Below are 21,014 nucleotides of genomic sequence, written 5' to 3'. Positions count from 1 at the left end.
CCCAAGACATTTTTCAGTTAATGTCATAAAAATGACTGCGTGACTTGGCCACTGCCAGCTTGCCTTAAGGTTCTGAGTATAATGCAGGGATTCCCCAGGGTGCTTTGGGTGCTTATTTTTCTAACAGAAAAATCCTCCTGCTGTCTGGCTGTCTCTGCCTAGGAACGCCTATGTGTCAGTAATATTGAATTATTTAATACCCAACCTTTCTACCTGCTTATCTCTTAGCATAATTCAGACACGGTGTGCTCAGTTCCACCATTGCAGCTATTTCCAATACATTTCCTTTGGTATTTACCTACTGGAGCAGATCTGAGCAGATAAAGAGAAATATTCAAATATTTTGAGTTAGACCAAAACTGTTTAAATAAAGCCTTACTTGAAGATTTTCAGTGCCCTTTAGAAGCCACCTTAGCCTTTGCAAACTTATTCTCTTATTTAATTCTCAATGCATTTAGATACCAATGTTGTGACGTGCTGAACAAGCTGTATTAGCCAAATGTGACTAATATATTTTCATGAGTTTTAAGCCTGTAGTTATGACAGCCTCCAACAAAGGCTAAGACAATTATGACAGATGCCAAATATAAAAACAACTGGAGACTAAAGAAAGAGAAAACTAATACAGATTTTTATAGGTGACATTTGAATTATTCACACATTAAGAATTTATTTAATACATAATTTTACCTTCCCTAAGCTATTTTGATCAATCTATCCAACAGAAATCATTTAGACTTTTTTGTTTAAAAGCGCTAACAACTAAATCCCTTGCTGAAGTGTTCTGTTTGATTTACTTGACCTGCTTTATGTTTATTTAAAAACAAACAAAACACCCTAAAATGCTGTCAATTAGGGCTGACCAGAAATTAACATTTTGCCCTGACCAGAGTGCAAAATTCTCATTGAGATTGGAATTTCAGCCCAGATGGCTTGGCCAAGAAACAGATGTCAATATTGTTAACTGCACTGTATATGATTTGACATCTTGACATTTAGCAGACTTAGAAAAAATTATTACAAGAGACATGGATACTTCAAGGATGAGCCTTGCTAATACCAACATACCTATTTCCTGGTACTGCTCTCCTGGGTTACATGGCAGTGTGGAGGGCAGCTCAGGCTGCATGCAAAACATCAAATTCACCAGTCCTGCACCCTCTCTGGCACACTTCGCCCAGCCCTGGGCATTTCCCAACCAGATAAGAATGAGTCCAAAGTAAAAGCTCATGGGATGCATTCAGTGTGGGCATCAGGTGGCGTTTCCCAGGCAGACCCTGCTCCCTCTGGGCCACACTCCTGGCTGGTGTGGACATGCTAGCAAAGCACATCAGGAGAAACAAAAAGCCTTGGAGTCCCTCAGGTGCTTCACCTAAGTGTCTGAGCCATCTTGCAATCGGATTTCAAAGCACTAAATATTCATCACAATGAATTCAATCAATCAATGGTATACGGGAGTGCAATTGCAAAACGTTCTACAGGCAATTTCTGAAAGCAATTTTTATTGCAGTTTCCATTACAACTGCAAATAGAAACTTGTTCTTAATCTTTTCATAGCAGTCTCCCACTTGAGCTGTTATCATGAAGTATGTTTTCTGTCTTGAAGTACTGAGGACAGCATAGCACAGATGGGATGAGCCATATAAAATTATTTAGGAATTGGATCCTATTTCCAAACAGTTGCCATGTTAAAAATTAGCAGAAAGGGTGTAACAAGATTATTTTACAAAGAGGATGCAGAGGAAGATTAATTACTTCTAATAAGATTTACCCACTTTCTTTTCCTTAAAGTTGAGGCTTAAAACACACACAAAATTTAATTAGAGAGAAGACTTATTTTTTAATAGGGTTCTGTAGAACTTCAGGAGACACCAAAGGGAGATATCCAAAGATTTCTCTATACAAGACTCCATCAAGCTACAGTTGAAAACACACAGTTTATCTATCTAATGACCAAATTGATGATTGTTCTGCTCTCTGAAACATAATTTTTTAAGGAATTCCTAACACAATGTCCTTTTGCTTTCTAATGTCACTCATGAAGACTGCTAGTTTAGGCTACAGCTGGCAACATAATTAGTTGATTAGGCAGAGTAATTCTGGAGCATTCACTGATCTGATGCCTGTGATCTAAATAATGAAACATTTTGTCCCTCCAAATGAGAATGCTTTTCAAGCACATGCCAAAATTAAAAAACATGTGGTTCTGCTGTGGCAATGTTCCAGAGATGCACCAATGCTTACAAGATGCACCTTGTACCTTGCTCTGGCATGAAATTGGAGTTCAAATGATGACTCAGTACAAATTCTTCTGAATCAGAAGACAGTCTGCAGAAAAGGTATAAATATGCCTTACAGAACAAAAAGATAATTGCCTATCATACTGTAGGGTATGATAGGCAATTGAACAAAGGGTCACCATCCTCAGTGGAAACACATAAACCATAAAAATGTCATTGCAACTGGCAGAAAAAGAAATATCTCTTTGTTTTAATTTATACAATAATTTTATAATTTTTGGTAGTAAAATTAAAGCAGCTACATATTTCCTCTCTCTCCTCTTGAATAGGGAATTGGTTCCCTGGAAATGCTGACAGAATATTCTACAAATACCAATTCTGTCTGACAGATTCATTGGAAAAATTCATATTGGATATGATAAAGAATACTATTTTTGTATCTGTTTTCTCTTTCTCCATCAGTGATAGTGAATAAATAAACTGAATAACATCTCTCAGCCCACCAGCAGTAACAAGAGTTATTGATTCTAAAATAAAAAATTAAACTTTCTAAAACTAAAGATTTTCACTCCAGATAAAGTCTTTACTTTGTTATTACCAGTTCTGGAGAAATGCATTCAAGATTTTCTGGTAATCCATTGCTCCTATTTACTGATACATGAAAATTATTAAGATTTCTCCTCTGGGTTGTTCGTTTACTTGTACTGTTAATGTGGGAAAAGTGCCCACCTACGCATCAGTCCACATGGTAAACAGTCAGTGTTCAATCAGCAGCCCCTAATTAATATTCACAACATTTCTCTGAGGTTTTGTTTATTTCATCTTATCATCAAAAATTAATCCAAGATAGAAAAAAGAGAATGAATGGATCGAGATTTCAACACATTCATTAGTGAAGCTTCAGTTGTAAGCTGCATCTTCCTGACACTCACCATATATGTTTCTTCCCATTTCCAAGAGAGGATCAAGAGCTATTACCTCCCTTCTTGTCAAATATCCCATGAAAAATCAAGGGTGACCTATAAAATCAGAAATTTTCTGTGTTGTTTTCAAAGAAATAAGCTCAAGAATTTTTCCTTGTTTTCCTGCCTAGCTATGAAAGATTAACTGCACTCATTGCTACACAAGTAAGCACGAAGACTACTCCCTAAGTCCTTCTACAGAGACATTTTTCACTAAAATACATGGATATGAATCAGGGAGGGAAATTAATTTTATGTCAGCAAGCAGCTTCCTGACCTCCTACTATCTGGCAGCACCACATGTTCCCAATCTGCAAAATGATTCAACAACCCCCTGGAAGGACAAGAACAGCCTTCCCTGCAAACGGAAATTCAGAAGGCAGAAGAACCTGGGTTGCTCTATAGAACTATGAAAATCAAGATCCAGTAGCAACAGTAAGAGAAAGCCTGAAGACAGATGGAAGCTGAACCTGTAAAAAGATAAGCCATATGAAATTATAATGTTATTGACATCAAATGGGGAGAAAAAAGAAAACAGCAAATCAAAAGTATTGATAAGCACTTGAAAAGGTTTCATAAGAAGCTTGAAATCAATTCTGAAAGCCATTTGCATAGATTACACAGGGGAAATGTTCCAAAATTACATGTAAAATAATGAAAAATACTAAGAACATGAGCAGAATAAATAAAATATTTAATAAACAGGAAAGTGCAGCAGAAACCAAGCCAAAACCAGCCAGCTCATATGATGAGAACTCAGCTTTCACTCAATCTCTGCCTTACCAATAGCATTTTATTTAGTATTTCTGTGCTTATTGCTATACAACCCCACATAACAACATAGATCTACTTTGCAGTTTGTGACTTACAGCTAAAGATCCCTCACCACAATGGTCTCAGAGGTGAGAGGAGACATCTTTTGAGTCTGTGAGAGCCTGGGAAGCATTTACACTGAAAATATTAACATGTTGTCGGTGGAGAGGAATGCTTGGTATGCCTGTAGGGGTTTGGGCAGGGGGTTAGGGGAGGAAAGGAGAGGGAGAATTCATTCCTGAAAGACCTTGGATGGAAGGCAATATCCTGAAAATGCCACAATGACTTTAGGAGGAACAGGGCTAATTTACTGATGGTTTAGTAATTGTCAGGCTCTGGTGAAAGCCAGAAAACCTTTAAAATCCCTACAAAAGGGGCCTGTTTTAAAGAGGTTGTCATTGCTGAAAAGAAAAATAATAGACTAATGGGACTAATGCTAAACCCAGCAGGTCAGGAGCTGAGGCCTTGCAGAATAGAAAGGGAAAGCAATCATGTCAGATGAAAGAGAAGTTGTAAGGGGAGAATATTCTGCTGTGTCCTGTCAAGCCAATTGTGGGCTAATGCACATCTCTCATTGCTGTCACTAATTTAAACAGGCTGAACATTCAATCACTATTATTGTGTTATCTTTTTAGCTGAAGGTCGAACAAATGGGCATTGAAACTTTATGACTTCTCCTGTACATGGAAAAAAAAAATCTCTGAGCCTACATTTGGTATGTGACATTGCATTTTGTAGCTAGAATTCTACTTCTTGTAAGTAGAATTGAAGGACATCTCTGAGAAAAAGCAAGCAGGAAATGCTCTGGTGGCAGTCCCTATCCAATGAGTAGGGACAGGGATCAGCCAGGTGAGGAAAGGCATTCTCTCTTCTCACAGCCTTTCCCAGAATGAACACACAGATTTGGGATGCTGGGCCAGGGCTGTGGTCACCAGGGAGCAGTTCTTGTTGTTGTGGGTCCTGTGATTATTTCTCGTAGAACTGTATGTAGAAACCAACACAACTTTACAGGGCTTCTCCTTTATTTATGCAGCCCATGATGCAGATATTGGAGAAAAAAATTACAAAGCAGAGCTATTAACAGGTAACAGTGATAATTCTATATCTCCAAAACAAGAGCTGTCCCTGTCCTCTAAGTTTCTTAAAGGGTCATGCAATAATTAAGGTTGGAAGGAATTTAGGCCATCTAGGTGGAGCTCCAAGCAGGGCCAGCTCTTTGTCTCATTCCAGTTTAATGAAGTTGCTCAAGGCTGTGTCCAAGAAATTTTCAAGTATGTACAAGGATACTTGTACATACCAACCTTGCTAGATAAATATTGCAGTGTTTCACATCCCCATTGTGCAGAAATATTTTCTTTCTATCTATCAGGAAGGTTTAACATTTCTGTACTGAAAGTAAAAAAAATGCCAACTCTGCTCTTTTCAGCATGCCAAATAAAGATATTTAAACAAACAAATGCCCAGATCCTTACTAGAACGTTCAATGTAACCTGAAATACAATAATAAATTTTTAATACCATATGCCTTGCAAAAAATAAAAGGCAAAAATTCAAGGACTCAGGATTTCTGAGTTATTACTCTCTCAAATTGAAAAATGGGAACAGAGATGAGATATCTTATCTTTCTATTCCCCTTTTTAAACTAAATAAATTTTAAAAAAGGAAACAAACCAACACACAAAACATTTTCTTTAGATTTTTCCAAGAGGAGGACTTTGATGTAGCTCTATCTCCACATAGTGCACACTACTACATGTAGGACACCCACCAGACTTCATCAGTGAACTGATGTTTACTGAAGTAAACAAAATTCAAGTAGATTCAGGTAATGTATGAGAAATTATTAAAGTTATTGTTACTTTTGTATGCATCATACTGTCTTAAAAGACACAGTTCTGCTGTGGGCTATGCAGCACAAAACAGCAGAAGGGTTTCTGTTAAATTTAAACAATAATATCTCCTATAGAAGCCTCATAAGCATGGACTGGTAAAGACAGAAGAGAGTAGAAAAGAGGAGCTCAGATCTTCACCTCCTGACTTCTCTCCCAGCACTGATCTTTCCAAATCCCAGTCCAGCTGCACTGGGTAGAGACCTGCAGCAGAGGGAATGAAGACTGCAGCATGGTGAGTCTTCTTATCCCACATTACAGCAGCACAGAGAGAAAGGAGTCCCTCAACTCACACACACTGTGATCACCTTTCCCTCCTCCTCCCCTGCCACCCTGGGACTGTGGGCATCTCAGAGCCACATGCCACTGGTGGAGAACAAAATAGACGATAGGGCAGACACAGCCCTGGCATGACAAAGTGCTACACAGCAACCAATAACTATTGTGGATACACAGAAATGCCCTTCTCTCTGCGACTGGTTTTAACTAAGCAAACTACCCATGCTCAAATCACTCAGGGCAGCACTACACAAATCAGTGCACAAAATTCCATTGTGCCTCTTGTTGTCCAAAAACTGTGAGGGATTTGGCAACTGCCAAGCAAGCCAGTAGTGCTGGGATTAAGTAACACAACCTTTTTCTATGACTATAACTACTTCTGGCTCAATAACTATAGATGCTCCCTAAATTAATTTACACTGACCTGTAAAAATGCCACTGACAGTAAAACCATTAAAGCCTTTAAGAAAAAATTGAGACATTTAGTAACCTCCATAGTTAAAAAAGTAAACTCTTTTATAGGCTGAAATACAGGAATCTTTCAACTTCCAGTCCCAATATGTTTTTACACCTGGATCTACTAAAATGATGGTCCATTTGTCAGACTTCTGTTCTTCTTGTAAAACTACCCTGAAGTCACTTTTTTTTCCTCCTCAGGGAGCTCAATGGATTAGTTGGCCTTATTTTTTAATATATGGGTCTGTCCTTACAGCTGTTGGTGTTTCCACCACTCCCTGTTTCCTCAAGGACATTTACACAGCAGCTCTCTTGAACTGTGCTTGCTAGTGCAGCAGCTGAAGCAGGGCACGCCATGGTAACCAGCCCACAATGACCTCTGATGTCTCTGACAGTGCTGCAACAGCCCCTGCTATGTGAGTGGGATGAACACATTTACTGGCAATCTCGGGGAGAAATCTGCAAATGATTGTACAAACACACACCATGGTCTCCCATCCGAATTGCAAAACCATTCAAAACACTAACTGAACAAAGTATTTGTTGTTTTCTTCACTGCTATGGTTATATGCATACATAAATAAGTAATCTGGTTTTATCCTGTAATAAGGGTGATGCACAACAAGTCTAGGGCTACAATAGTGTAAAAGCAGACATCTTCACCCCTAAACAGTACTCATTTTTCTTTGTCTCAGTCACACACAAACGCTGCTCAGAGACACGCTATAGAGGGAATCAATGCACCATTGTGGCAGTGGGAGTGGGACTGGCACCTGAAAGCCTCGTTTTGAAAAATATGGATTGCTCCTAACACTTCTGAAAGGTGTAATAACTCCCCACCCAAGGCTACAAGGATCCTGGACGGCTCTGATTGCTCTAACATAAATGTGTGTCATTCCCAATGCTTCCACTTTACAAAGTATCTGCAGAAGGTTTCAAATTAACTCAAAATTTCAAAGTGATATCCAGGGGGTATTGCATGAATTCATTAGGGTTTGCTTTGAAGCAAAGACCTTCAGGCATGAACCCCAGAGTTTCCTAAGCCTGAGTGAAGCTTTCAGAAACCACTGCAAGCAGTTTAAAACAGAGATGTGACAATGCTCTAAAATAAAACAGCACGGTAAAGTGCAATCTTTCATACAAATCCAGACTAAATCCATGGAAATACATCTGCTAACTGCAGCTGGTCAGAGCTGTCACAAATGGGTTTATGATATTTAGTGAGGCAACAAACTGCCTCTAAAAAACTACTGAGAAAGCAGGGGAGCTGCTGAGCATGACAATTAATTGTTTCCACTTCAATGAGATGAGGGAAACAAGCACAGGAGACCCATGGAAGATAAGCTTAGCATCCACCTTGGGAAGTTCAGCAGATAGCTTTGTGGAATGCTGCTGCCAAAATCCTTCTGACACAAAACTCTTCAGAGATCAGCTCTGCAAGCCTTGGCCAAGGAGGTTCCCTCCTCTGCCTCCTGCTGGGGATCAGATCAAGTCCTGAGGGTTGGCAGCTCTGCTCATCAGCTGCAGTGCAAGAACCGTGGGGTAGCCAGGCCTCCCCTTTTCCTGGCCCCTGTTACTCCTTGCCTGAGCTCCTGCTGGGGCCAGGTCTGTTTCCAGCTCCTCAGGAGAGCCCAGGAAGCCGCTTTCCTCCAGCCAAGCAAATAATCCACATTCCCTGCCCAGGCCTTGGCTCTTCCCACCAACACCTACAGCTGGCAGGACTGAGCCCAGACTTGCTCATGGTGTGCAAGACTTTGGCTTGCAAGTTGGCCCTGCAATGTGCAGAGGATTTCTGGCACATGCGAGTGTGCATGGCAGAATCAGGCTGCTATTCCGAGAAATTGGACCAATCTCATCCCAGCAAAGCTAGTGGTGATTTTTGTAATTAATGCATTAGGAACAATCCTCAGGAATTATGCTGAAATGCAATTTTCCATTAGCCTCCACAGGGCGGCAGTTTTACAATGTGACAATTATTCAAATATCACTTCATTTTAAAAATTACAGATTTAAGCTGTGTCATGGGTTTTGACAATTGATAAATTCATGATACTTTTTATTACATGTTCCTACTCAGGTGCTAATGCGCAAAACCTCATAAATGCAAAAAAATACAATAAAACTTCTGACTTAAGACATTAATTAGCTGATTAAACTGTCACACAAGATTTGTTTGGCCTTTATAAATTAGTACCTCAACCGTCATAATTTATAAGCAGAACAAATAATAAAACAAAAGGCTTGGTTCACTAAAAAAAACCACTAAGGTTTTGCGCAAGGCCAAAGCAGCCATGGAAAATTGATTTTCCACAGCTTACTCAGTCTTGAATAGACACTGCTTTGTAAAAAAATTTTTATTGAGTGGAGCCAAAACTCATTATAGCTTAGACCATTAGTAAAAGTGTGTGTTTGCACCATTATTTCTAATGTCATCAACATCACATTTTAATATCATGTATAAAGAGCTCAAAGATGTATTTGAATTTTATTACCAGGGTCAAAGAAGGTGACTGTGCAAGGTCTTTAGTAGAATGTGGGCTGTTGGAAAAGGAAAATGATTATGCATTGTTTCTCACAGGATGAACTGTAGGTAAAGAGCAGGTTCAAGGTAAAGTGAAGCAGCACTTTTTGTACAATGTACCACTATGGAAATCATTATAATTGAACCTAAGGACAGCCAAGACAAAACCAGCACTGGACAAATTTGGAGAACAGGACATTACATACAGCATTCCAGGTGCTGCCTAGGAAACCTCTTGACCAGTGACCACTGGAAGCTGGGAAGCCCTGAGCAGCATGGATTATCCTTTCTTCAGAATTTGGCCTCACTGTGGGAAGCAGGTTGGGCCACAGACCTCCTGGGGAAGTCTTCCAACTTGAATTATGGTACATCCCTCTGTCCATGCCCTTGGCTTGCACTGTTAACATCCTGGCTGGGATCAGAAAATATGAGGGCTACATGGACTTCTTATTTGAACTGGCATGGAAGACTTTATGCTGTGTAAATAAAAAAAATGGTGTTACCTGATCCAAGAAACTTTAAAATCAGCAGTCTTCAGTAATTTCTCTAGTCATTGAACTGGTCTAGTTGACTTTGCCAGGATTATCATAAAGAAATTAATCTTCAGCATACTCGACACAGCTGAATAATAAATAATTGTAAAATGCTGGTTGCATAGGGCTGAGCAACCTGCATTTTACAGTTGATACAATTTCTGATCCACCCAGCTGCTCACCCAGCTCTTGGCAGAGATCTGATCCCATGGAGTCACAGAGCTCAAATCCAGAGTTGCCACCTGTGATCACCTAATCTGGAATACTTTTCATAGGCCACTACCTTTGTACTGAGCTCAGTAACTTTGTGTTTGACTTAAATACATTTTCCAGCATGATATCTTGTCTTAATTTGAAAATGAGAGATGGGGAACCCATCTCTTCCTTTCATCATATATTTCAATGATTAATCACTCTTTCTGTTAAAAACGGGCTCAGAATTTCTAATTTTAATTTGGCTGGTGTCAGATTCCAGCCATTGCTTCTGTAGTATTTGGGATTTTCTTATAGTGAATATGCTCACACACTTTAATGAGGTCACCTCTGAGTCTTGTTTTTAATTCACTGACATGCCAATTTCTTTATTTCTCATGGGATGAGGTATTTCTTACACCTCATGAATCATTTCAGTAGTTCTTTCCCTTGCTCTTATAAACCTTTGAACCATTTTAAAAATATGAATATGAAATGGATACAATATTCCATTTCTCTGCAGAGAAGTAAGACATCTCCACACTCCTATCAAGAATCTGTTTTTAATGGGCATCCTGCCATTGACTGCAGCACACAAATTGAATTTGTTTGGATGAAATAAAGTCATTTTAGAAGACTGACAGTTACTATATGAGTGAACTTTCTTATATTCAAAGGTTTAGTTGAGCATCCAAATTCCTGAGTAAAGATAGCAAATTTCCTAGTGAAACTTGTTGGCTGTCAAACCGAGGCCTTTCAAAAGTCAGATTACCACCTGATCTCAGTTTTCATAAATATAAAATTGGAACAAAATCTTTTTAACCCTGGCACAAGAGGAAAAAAAATGCTTGCTGTAATACTGTCATAGCAATTCTGTTCTTCACCACCACCAAAATTTTCAAAGAATTATGCCACAGAAATTTTCAAACAATTATGCCACATTAATGGTATTGTTCAAACTGGAGAAAAGAATTCTCCAGGGGAACATTAGAGCAGCCTTTCAGTACCTACAAAAGAACAGGAGAGGGACTTTTAAAAAGGACATGACATGATAGGACAAGGGGGAATGGCTTAAAAGTGAAGAAAGGTAGACTTAGATTAGGTATTTGGAAGAAATTCTTGACTCTGAGGGTGCTCAGGATACTCAGACAAGTAATGGATGTCCCAGCCCTGGAAGTATCCAAGGCCAGGCTGGATGGAGCTCTGAGCAACCTGGTCTAGTGGAAGGTGTCCCTGTCCAGAAGAGGGAGGCTGGAACTAGATCATCTTTCAGGTCCATTGCAGCCCAAACCATTCTATGATTCTCTGAAAAAATAATTTTATGAAACAGTTCTTTCTTCTCCATGGGCAATTCAAAGCAACTTCTTAGCCTGTAAAACCCCTGTATCTGTAAGAAAAGCTTTTATCCTAGTGCTACAATGGTGAGATAGATGATTACTGAGGTAAAAAAAGGAGTGTGGGCTGTACTGTGTTAGTTCAAACTGACTGAATTTTGCAAACTTTAGCTGACAATTCTCATTTTAGAATTGCTGCTGCCATAACAGATGTTTAATAATGCCAATTCAAATGCATTACCAAATTGAAAAAAAGAACTCTCTAAATATACATTATTTACTTTAGAAATTATTCCTTTTTAGTGATAGAGATACATGGTTTCTCAGAAGTGATGGATGCTGCATTCCTTTTGCTGTTCAGGATTCTTATCATCCCCTCAGACAATTGAATTTCATCCATTTCTAACATCTATTACCAGCAGAAAGACTGCAAGTAAAAACCAATGACTGGAATCAGAACAGCTTTGGCAATACAGTCAATGAGTACTTCACTGTTCCGTATCAGTACCCAGGAATCCCATATTTAAAAAAATATTTAAATGGTATTTACTTAGACTTAGAAATTAGAATTCAAGCAATACCATGAAAAAGCTCACAAGGGATAAGAATTCATTATATTCATACAACATATTTCTGTAAAATACACTTTAACTTGGATCAATTTGATCCTTTGATTTTTGGAATGGCACTAAATAAATACAAGTACATTAAATGTCTAAAGGTTGATTAACCAGAGGGACTGAAGAAAGCAATATCAGGCTTAGCAACTTTTTCCAAACAGGTATTATCTAGGCAGAATCTTCTTTAAATCACATTGAAGCAGCATTTCTTAGTAATCTAAGTGAGACTATCCAACTGATGCTAGTAGATACAAAACTACAAAAAAAATTGTGATTTCATAAATAATTATTTGCAGAATGACTCAGAGAAAGGAATAGTCCTTTCCAGACTTAAAAATTTATGAACTGGTGACACTCTATTGATTGGAGCATTTACTGCACTTTCCATAGGGCTAATTAACAAAACTGCCCAGAAAATTAAATATAGTACTTAGCAGGATGACACTATGGCCCAGCTCTTTACAAACATCCCCACGGTGAAACACTGCCATCCTCATGGAGGGGCCTAAGGAGGAGCTGACTGCTTGTCCTGGTGAAGCCAGAGTGCTTCTCACTAACTCCAATTACCTTGTGCTTACCTATACAGGAATATAAAGCTACCTAGAAGACATGTAAATTGCAGGGTCTGACCCTTGCTGAAACAACAATGCTAAAATTCAGATGTAAAAGAATACTTGGTTAGTTTCCTCTATCACTTAACTTTAAACCATTACTATAGCACTGAATATGTGGGGAAATACTTCTCTTTTTTTCAAATAATATCAATTTGAATATTAATGTGTGCCAATGCAAAGGTACAGATCCAGCAACAGGCTGTCTAATGTAGCAGAGAACAGCAGCCTGGAAAGCAGAGTCTGAAAGGGATCTGCAGATCCCAGTGGAGAAATGGCATGAACTCTTAAAAGCAGCTCTATTATGACAAGATAAGCTAATACAATTTTTGAACATGTTAAAAGAAATGAGGAAAAACAGAGAGGCGGTTCTTGTCTGTTGATGACATCATTTTAGACTAATATGTTTCTACTACAATTTTTTTTAAAAAAGCAAGGACAGAAATGGAATGAGAAGAGTCACAAAGCAAAGACTTAAGATAATGCCTTAAAGCAAGAAACTTCAGGGACCAAGTCATCTTGGTTTTTCAGAAAAACAACTGAAAAGAGACTGAAAACTAAAACAGAAAAAGAAAATCAGAAGACAGAAGGCAGAGAAATTCAGCTGCTGAACTGGAAGTTTTCATCTAATGTGTTTTTCCATGCTTCATTATTACAATGGCCATGTACCATGGAGCCACTGACAAAGATGGACAGCTTTTTTGCCTTTTTTTCTTTTTCTGTCTCAAGTTCTTACATGACTTGAATCTAATAACGTTTGATTGAACAGGAAATCAGATGGAAGTCAGGAATTTTTCAGCTCTAGAAAAGATAAAAGTGAGTTACAGCTTTAATTGGCCATTGAATTAGCTCATATGAATAATAGCTCACAGTCTTTTCAAGTTCTGTGGCTTAATAAGACTCCCTTTTATATCTTTTTCTGAAGATTTACTGGAAAATATTCATCTCTTCTGAACTTAGTGATTACATTCCAACTTCAGACATGAAAAAATAGATAGCTATGCAAACCAAAAAACACAAGTAGCATAATCTGCTGGGAACACAGGTTTTTTACCACCTTTGACATGTCTGCTACAGGACAAAAACTGACAGGGCACATTGTAACATGGGATTGCACCAGACAGGCTTTGCAGAGCTGCATATAAAAATAAGAAAGGGCAAAAGAGGACAGACAGATATGCACCAGACAGCAGAACCATCACCCATGTCACAGAGCTGGAACACTGGCTTCTGTAAACTCAGAGCTGAACTAACAAACATAGGAGAAATTTTATGCCATTCAAAAACTACATTCCTATTGAGCCCCATACCCACAGTGCCCACAAACATGCACTAACAAAAGCCACCTTGTCTGAAGCAATAATCAAAAGGTCAGTAAAGAAAACCATTCTTTATTGTCTGTCGTGAGTTACTAAGCCTGTAGCTCCCTACCTGCATAAACTCTTCCCAAACCCCAATTTTCCCTGCAAACAGTAGCATTAGAGATGTTTAGTTAATCTCTGACCAGTCACAAGCTATTAGTGCATTGCCACTATTTTCCATGACACAAATTAAATATCTACCCAAGTACTCTTCATTCTTGGGGTACCTAACCCCACTGCTCAGAGGCAGTGACTCTAGCGAGATAAGGTTTCCACAAGAGACAGGAATACAAAAAAAAAAAAATTGAAGATTCCACCACTTTCTACCCTCAGCACAAAGTGCACTCATGAGCCCTAGAGATTTAAAACAGGAGTATTGCCATTAAAGTACCCATCAGAAACCTGGAGCTCCATACTATCCAAACAAGCAGCCCTGTCTAGAGACAGAAGGAAGCACATGGGTCATCAGCACACCTTTAATCCCCTTCCTGGAAATCTACCCAGTACAGGGGTAATAATAACTTCCTGTATCTATGTCACTGTCTTTAACTGCTATTTTTGCACATGACCACTATGTTATATTCACCAAACAGTTAATCAATACTTTGCTTTCACCTCATAACTCACTGTGTGACCTGTGCTTTGTTCACTGCTCATTATTCAACTGCCTTATGATGCCAGAAATATTAATTTCCTCCAGAGCTTCTCAGTGCTGCTCATCATTTCAACATCTGAGTGTTGCACGAATTCAAATTAATTCACAAAAATTCACAGCAGCAAAGAAAAGGTACTACTGCTGTTTAATATACAGGGCAAGGAGGCACAAAATAATTAAAGGCAGAGGTATTCACTGATTTTAGATCTTATTTCTGAAGCATTACAGACATAATTTAAAAGTATTTAAAAATACTTCAAAAACAGACATTGCAACATCACTTGCAGGTGTGATTGCTGAGGAAATTGGATTTAGGGCTCTAAAAGGGGTCATTAAAAATTAGATAATTAGAAACTATTACACCATTAGAGGTTCCACACAGGACTGGTTTTTAGCACTACATAGGAAAAGTATCTTTTGTGCAACAGTGCATTATTACAGTTGCATGACCTTTCCTTCCCCTCCCATTGTTCATTATTGACTTCCCAGCTCAAGCAATAAATGAAGCAGGAGCCACACGGGCATCACTTGTCTCTCCTGCACAGCCCCAGCACATCCCCAGAGCAGGTCCATCCTGCACAGAGACAGAAATCCTGCACAAAAACAGTATGTGATCACCCATGTATAATAAGGGGACCAAATTAAGGTTGCCAAGCAACCACCTCCCCACATTATGCCACAAATCCCTGTTCTCCATCTCTTCAGCAAACACATGCCAGGCCTGTCTCACAACCTGACTCTCCCTTGTCTGCTTCTGTGACCCTAATTACCCATTCTCCCAAAGGCTTCTTCATTGCAGTTTCTTTGTCCAGCCAGTGCCCATTTTCTCTCATTATTCCAGTTGTTACCCTGTCTTTCTGCTCTTCGTAATTAGCATTTTGTTCATCTCATTTTCCTATTTCCTTGACCAGCTCTCAGTCTGCTGACACTGCTAAAAAATAAGGGACAAACAACACTAAAAATATCAGATTAAGATCATGAAGTCTGGCAAAGACATAAGAAAAAACATTTGTTAAATGAAATTTCCTGTAAACACTTTAATGTACTGAGAGCAAGACTAGAACTAAAAAGTTCTCTTACACTTCATTCTCAAAGTGATTTTCTGCTACTGTTTCTAAGTGTGAATTTCACACTAAGATTTCAGCTAATATCTTCAAAGTCTGTTTTATCTAACCTCAGCATATTTTTACTTTACCCTCATCTGTTGTTTTGCACGCTAAATCACTTAGTCAAAATAAATTTTAGTTGCAGAAAGAATAGATGATGTGCCTGGTATCAAGAACCTTATCTTTATTTGACAGACAACAACACAACTAACACTTATTGCCTTAAAACAAATATTTCTATGAATGTGCCTGACTACATATAGAAAAATGGTCTGGAATACACTTGGAACAGCAAAAGGTCTGTGGGTCTTCTCGAAGACATGTGAGAAAAAGCCATGATGAAACAGCTGATAACCAGGCAACAGTAACAAGAAATTTAATAAATTCAAAAAAGAGCAAAAGAAAGTTGAAATAGCTCAGTACTTTCTTACAGCAAGCAGTAAGGAGGACAGAGCAAAGTGAATCATGCACTCTATAGCATGGTTTCGTTGCTGACTTCATGTAACATGAGGCCTTTTGCTGTTCAGAAAATTACAGTCAAGAAAGCAAATCAGAACCATGTCAGGATACGCCTCATTTGGACAGAGCACTGGGAGGACACTTTCCAGCTAGGCTTCCTGGTCCTGGAATGACTTGTGATTTAGGTCTGCTGAACATTGACAACAGCACTTCTGCTTTTCTAGGAAATTTTCACTGTGAACCTCTGAGGTGCAGCAGATGGTGTTGTTCCCCATCAGACTAATATAACTTCTTCTGTATCATCTATTTCTCCCATTTTAAAAGTATAGTTGAATCTGATATTCCTCCCTCAATTAACTTTTACTTTAAAGAGGGAATGACCCTCTGAAAGAATAGTTAGTATCCACATCAAGGTAAACATAACAGATCTTGGTAGGACACATGCTCAATATAAATAAAAGAAGATGCTTCTTCACACAGCAAGGAGCTGCTCTGTGGAACAGATTTCCATGAGACACTGTGAATACTATAGAGCGAAAAAGATCGGTCAAGGGTTACTGAATATCAAAATTGCATTAAGCTCAGGTATTCCTGAGGGCAGCCAGTGGCTGGAATGATCCCTAGGGAAGTTCTTCATGTGCTTTTCCTACTGTCAGCCTTCCCCCAGAGCTCACCTGCAGCCAGTGAAGATAAAGAGAAGCTGCACTACTAAAGGATAGGCACCTAAATATGTAGAGATTACAGGAGGGCCTCAAAGTGCAATACTGGGAGAACAACAGGAGCTTGCCCTTGGCTGCTGCTCCTTGGCATGCGCTTGTGGCTGCTCTTCCTACGCATTTTCCCATTTCAAAGACAAGCTCATCCCATTACAAAAATAAAAAATATGACTTTATCTGTGAAGAGTGAACTGAAGAAGAAAGAAACTGGGGATTTTTATTTTTTTTTTCAATCAAGGGAATATGGATGTGGAAGCAAGAAGGCAGGGGAGAGTCAAAGAATTACAAATGTAAGGATTCACATGGAGACATCAGGCTGAGCATCTCTAACAGCACTTCTGTAAGCACACTGAATGCATGCAAGGATGTGGGGAGGCTGCCCAGTGGTGGCTAACACAAAGATGGACCAGGATGAGAAAACCAAAACTGTTCCACAGGCACTGGGATCCCCCTCCAAGCTGCCGTGTCCAAGAGCTGTTCATCAGAGGTTCATCCAAGTTGAGAATGTCACTGACTAGAAATTTCTGCTATCTGGTGGGAGGGGAGGATATGCAATTTACAGGCTACTGGATAGATGGCTCCTTGGTTTAATTCCACACAAGAGTTCTCAGGGTGTCATGCACATGCTACCCTCGTTCAGAATGACACAACTGGTTTCCTTCCACCTCAATCTGCCCAGTCTCCATCCACCAGGTCTATGGTTTATGTGTTCTTGGCACAGCACAGATCTAGCTACAACCAAGTCACTCCCATCATGGCCTTGCACAGCTCTAGCTCACGGCTCATGGACAAGGCTCTTGAAGGAGATCTCATTATGTACAACACCTGTGCTAGCATTAAGCCATTGCTTACAGATTTCTACGAAAATTTAAAAAAAAATAAATCCACAAATGCCATAATATCATTATTCAGCTTCCCCACGGTGATCCTGAATGCTGCTGAAAGGAGCACCACGTGCAGCCATGCAAGAATAAAAGCCTGCATGAAACCAGGCGAGCGCTAAAGCTGCCTTTCTCCAACATGTGTGTGGAACAAGCAGCGACTGAAATCACTAATGGTGACATTGTTTGCAGCTGGCTTATCAAGCTGCTACCAAGCTTCTTTGCAAGATGATTTTTAGATAGGCTATGCTCAGCAAAAAAAAGCACAATTTCAGAAGCAGAGAAATGCTAATGGGAATGTAACAGTACTCCACTGCGTCATTCGTCACAGCACGGGTGTTACAGGGAAATGAAAGAATAAGAAAGAAGAAAATGGTCACCATACTTCAGATACAAGGCAGTCATACATACACACATATATATATATATCTCTGCTCTTTCTTTCTCCCTGTGTTTTCAGTACACAGCTGATCTTTTCATCTGCTTGGTATATTTATACAGTTCTACAGAAAATTTCAGAAGAAGTTACCAAAAAATCCCAAATGTTACAAAGATTATGAAAATCACACATGCACATATTTGGAGTCTTCTCTCTCTAAATTTCACACTAAAATATGCTTGCTTATCTACTTACTGAAACATGAACTATGCTAACACCTTCTAATCTGTGGTTAACCTGCTGTGAAGAGTAAGGCAAAACAAAAGATTTTTACACCCATGGAAGGAAAATATTCTGGTAAACATTCCTGCAAGAAAATCTTATTGTACTCATGCTTTCAAGGGCACAGAGGACTGTGTCAAGGTTCCTTTTTATGAGAACAAAATGAAAAGAAAATATCAAATAGTACTCAAAAAGGGGATATCATCCATCTTGTTATGTATGTAGAGAGAAAAACACAACATGTGAGTATATGATCTAAAACTCCATCACTATATAAATGCATTGGAAGAGTAATTAAGGTTGTATAGGCACCATTCCTCTTTGAGTTTTGAAGACTTTGTCATACAATCTGAACAATATCTTTTATCATAAATTTTGGTAAGGATGTGAAAGCAAGAGAGATGCAAATAAACTAATAATGAACAAATTAATAACTAATTTTCTAAAATTTCATAGATACAAAGAGAAATCACTCTTGAAGGCATAAAGAAGGAGTAAAAGTGAACAAATAGGAAAAAAATCAGCTCCTCTAAATAAGGTCTATTACATTTCCTAATGACAAAGGCTAAGTGTAAACAATTCTCCCAAAATTCAGTAGGAAAAAAGCTGACTTTTCAGGTTATTTAAGAAAACTAAACAAAGTGGCAAAGCCACAGTCAGCCACACAGCACAGTCACAGAAAAGGAGATTCATGGCCTATTCCCATCTCTGCGATTCACATTTCAATGCCAATGCAGATCATTTACTTAGCAGCAATTGTCTTCAAAGTGCTGCGCAAACATTTTTCTTTCCAGTACCACCTCCCCTTTTCCCTTGTCTGCAATGGGGTAAAAAGTAAAATCTTTTCTAAAAAATGGACAAAAGATCAATTGGGAAAAATGAACAAAAGGTTTTCAGTGATATGGCCATGGCCAGATAAATGTCCAACAAAAAAATGGATGAAAGCCCCAGTTACACCCCACTGCTATTTAGAAGAAATTCAGGGGTTTTGCTCAGCAGCGCATCCTTACAGGCTGTACAGCCACAGACCTGGAGGTAGCCTAGCCTGCAAACACATTTTAATGTCAGTCAAGAAAAGGCACAAACTGTGAAAGAAAATAAGTCCTTGCCTTGCTAGGACATGCTGGAGTTTAATTCATGCTCCCGTAAAATTTATGTGGAACAAAACATCAAAAAGTGGCAGTCAGTGGAACAGAAATGATGTATGAGGTGTCTGATAACTGCTCCTGTACACGCCAAGATTTGACATGACAGCGATTGCCAAGCAATTTCTTGCACGGCTTTCTCGGCACCCCCCGCCCCAGGAGCTGCTTCCTGGGGGAGACCCGAGCTGTCATCGTCGGGGTCCCACGTCTCCCAGGGCGGACAATCCGCGTCTGCTCCCTCGCACAGGCCCGCGGGGGGCCCCGGCCTGGGGATGGGCACCGGCAGCGGCGCCGTTCCCGCGGCGGGGGAAGGGAGCGGGGCAGCGCTGCGGCCGCTGCGGCGGCAGCCGGGAAGCGAGAAGCGAGCGAGGTCCCTCCCGCCAGGGCGGGGGAGCCTTCCCACCCTGCCGGCCGCCCGTGCCGCTGCTTGAGCTCGGAGAAGAAGGAAAAGCAACCGAATAGAAGAGGCAGACGCCGGGGCGGGTCCGCTGCCTGCTGGGTGTGCCGGGCGGGGGATGGGGAGCCGAGGAGCAGAGATGCTCTGTGTCAGCGCAGCGCCGGTGTCACGTCCCTCCCGGGCAGCCGAGCCGGGCCGAACCGGGCCGAGCCGAGCGCCGGTGTCGGGAAGACATCAGGGCGACGGGGAGCGGCGGGGCCGGCAGCCGGACCCTCAGCGCTCCCCGGGGCCGGGGTCAGCCGCAGCGATCCCTGCCTGGCCCCTCCTCGTCCGTCCCTGCCCCACGGCCTGTCTCTGGCCCCTCCGACCCTCCCGGTCCCACCGTGCCCGCCCGTGCCCCATCGCGCCCCGCTCGGGAGCGCCGCCGCCTCCAGCACCACGGAGAGCGCCCGGGCACCCTCGGCCCGCCCCGCCCGGTAGAGACCACCCCTGCCCCGGCACTGAACCACCCCTGCCCCGGCACTGAATCACCCCTGCCCGGGCACTGGACCACCCCTGCCCTGGCACTGAATCACCCCTGCCCGGGCACTGGACCACCCCTGCCCCGGCACTGAACCACCCCTGCCCCGGCACTGAACCACCCCTGCCCCGGCACTGGACCACCCCTGCCCTGGCACTGAACCACTCCAGCCCGGGTACTGAACCACCCCTGCCCTGGCACTGAACCACTCCAGCCCGGGTACTGAACCACCCCTGCCCCGGCACTGAACCACCCCTGCTCGGGCACTGAACCACTCCAGCCCGGGCACTGAACCACTCCAGCCCGGGCACTGAACCACCCCTGCCCCGGCACTGAACCACCCCTGGCGGGCCCACCCTGCCCCGGCCCTGGAACCCCGGCGAGTCCCTCCGCTGGGGCGAGGCCGGCCTTGTGTGCGTAGCACTGCGCCGGTGCTCACCGTTTCCTCTCGGGAATAAGCTCCTCTCACCACAGACATCCAGTCGCAATCTTGTCCCCTGCTCACCAACGCCCCGACGCAGCGACAGAACCGAGGGCCCAGAAGTGACACACTCGAGAAAGCCGCCGGGTCCCGGGGCCGCCTTCCCCGCGGGCAGGGCCGCTCAGGAGGGTGGGTTGGCCTTGCATCCTAATACACCTGTTCTCATCCCTGTACCCTGCATC

This window comes from Melozone crissalis, unplaced genomic scaffold (genome assembly GCF_028551555.1).
Source record: "Melozone crissalis strain CALT ecotype California unplaced genomic scaffold, PUWL_Pcris_2 ptg000002l_1, whole genome shotgun sequence".
Taxonomy (NCBI): Eukaryota; Metazoa; Chordata; class Aves; order Passeriformes; family Passerellidae; genus Melozone; species Melozone crissalis.
Note: the sequence above shows the minus strand (reverse complement) of the source record.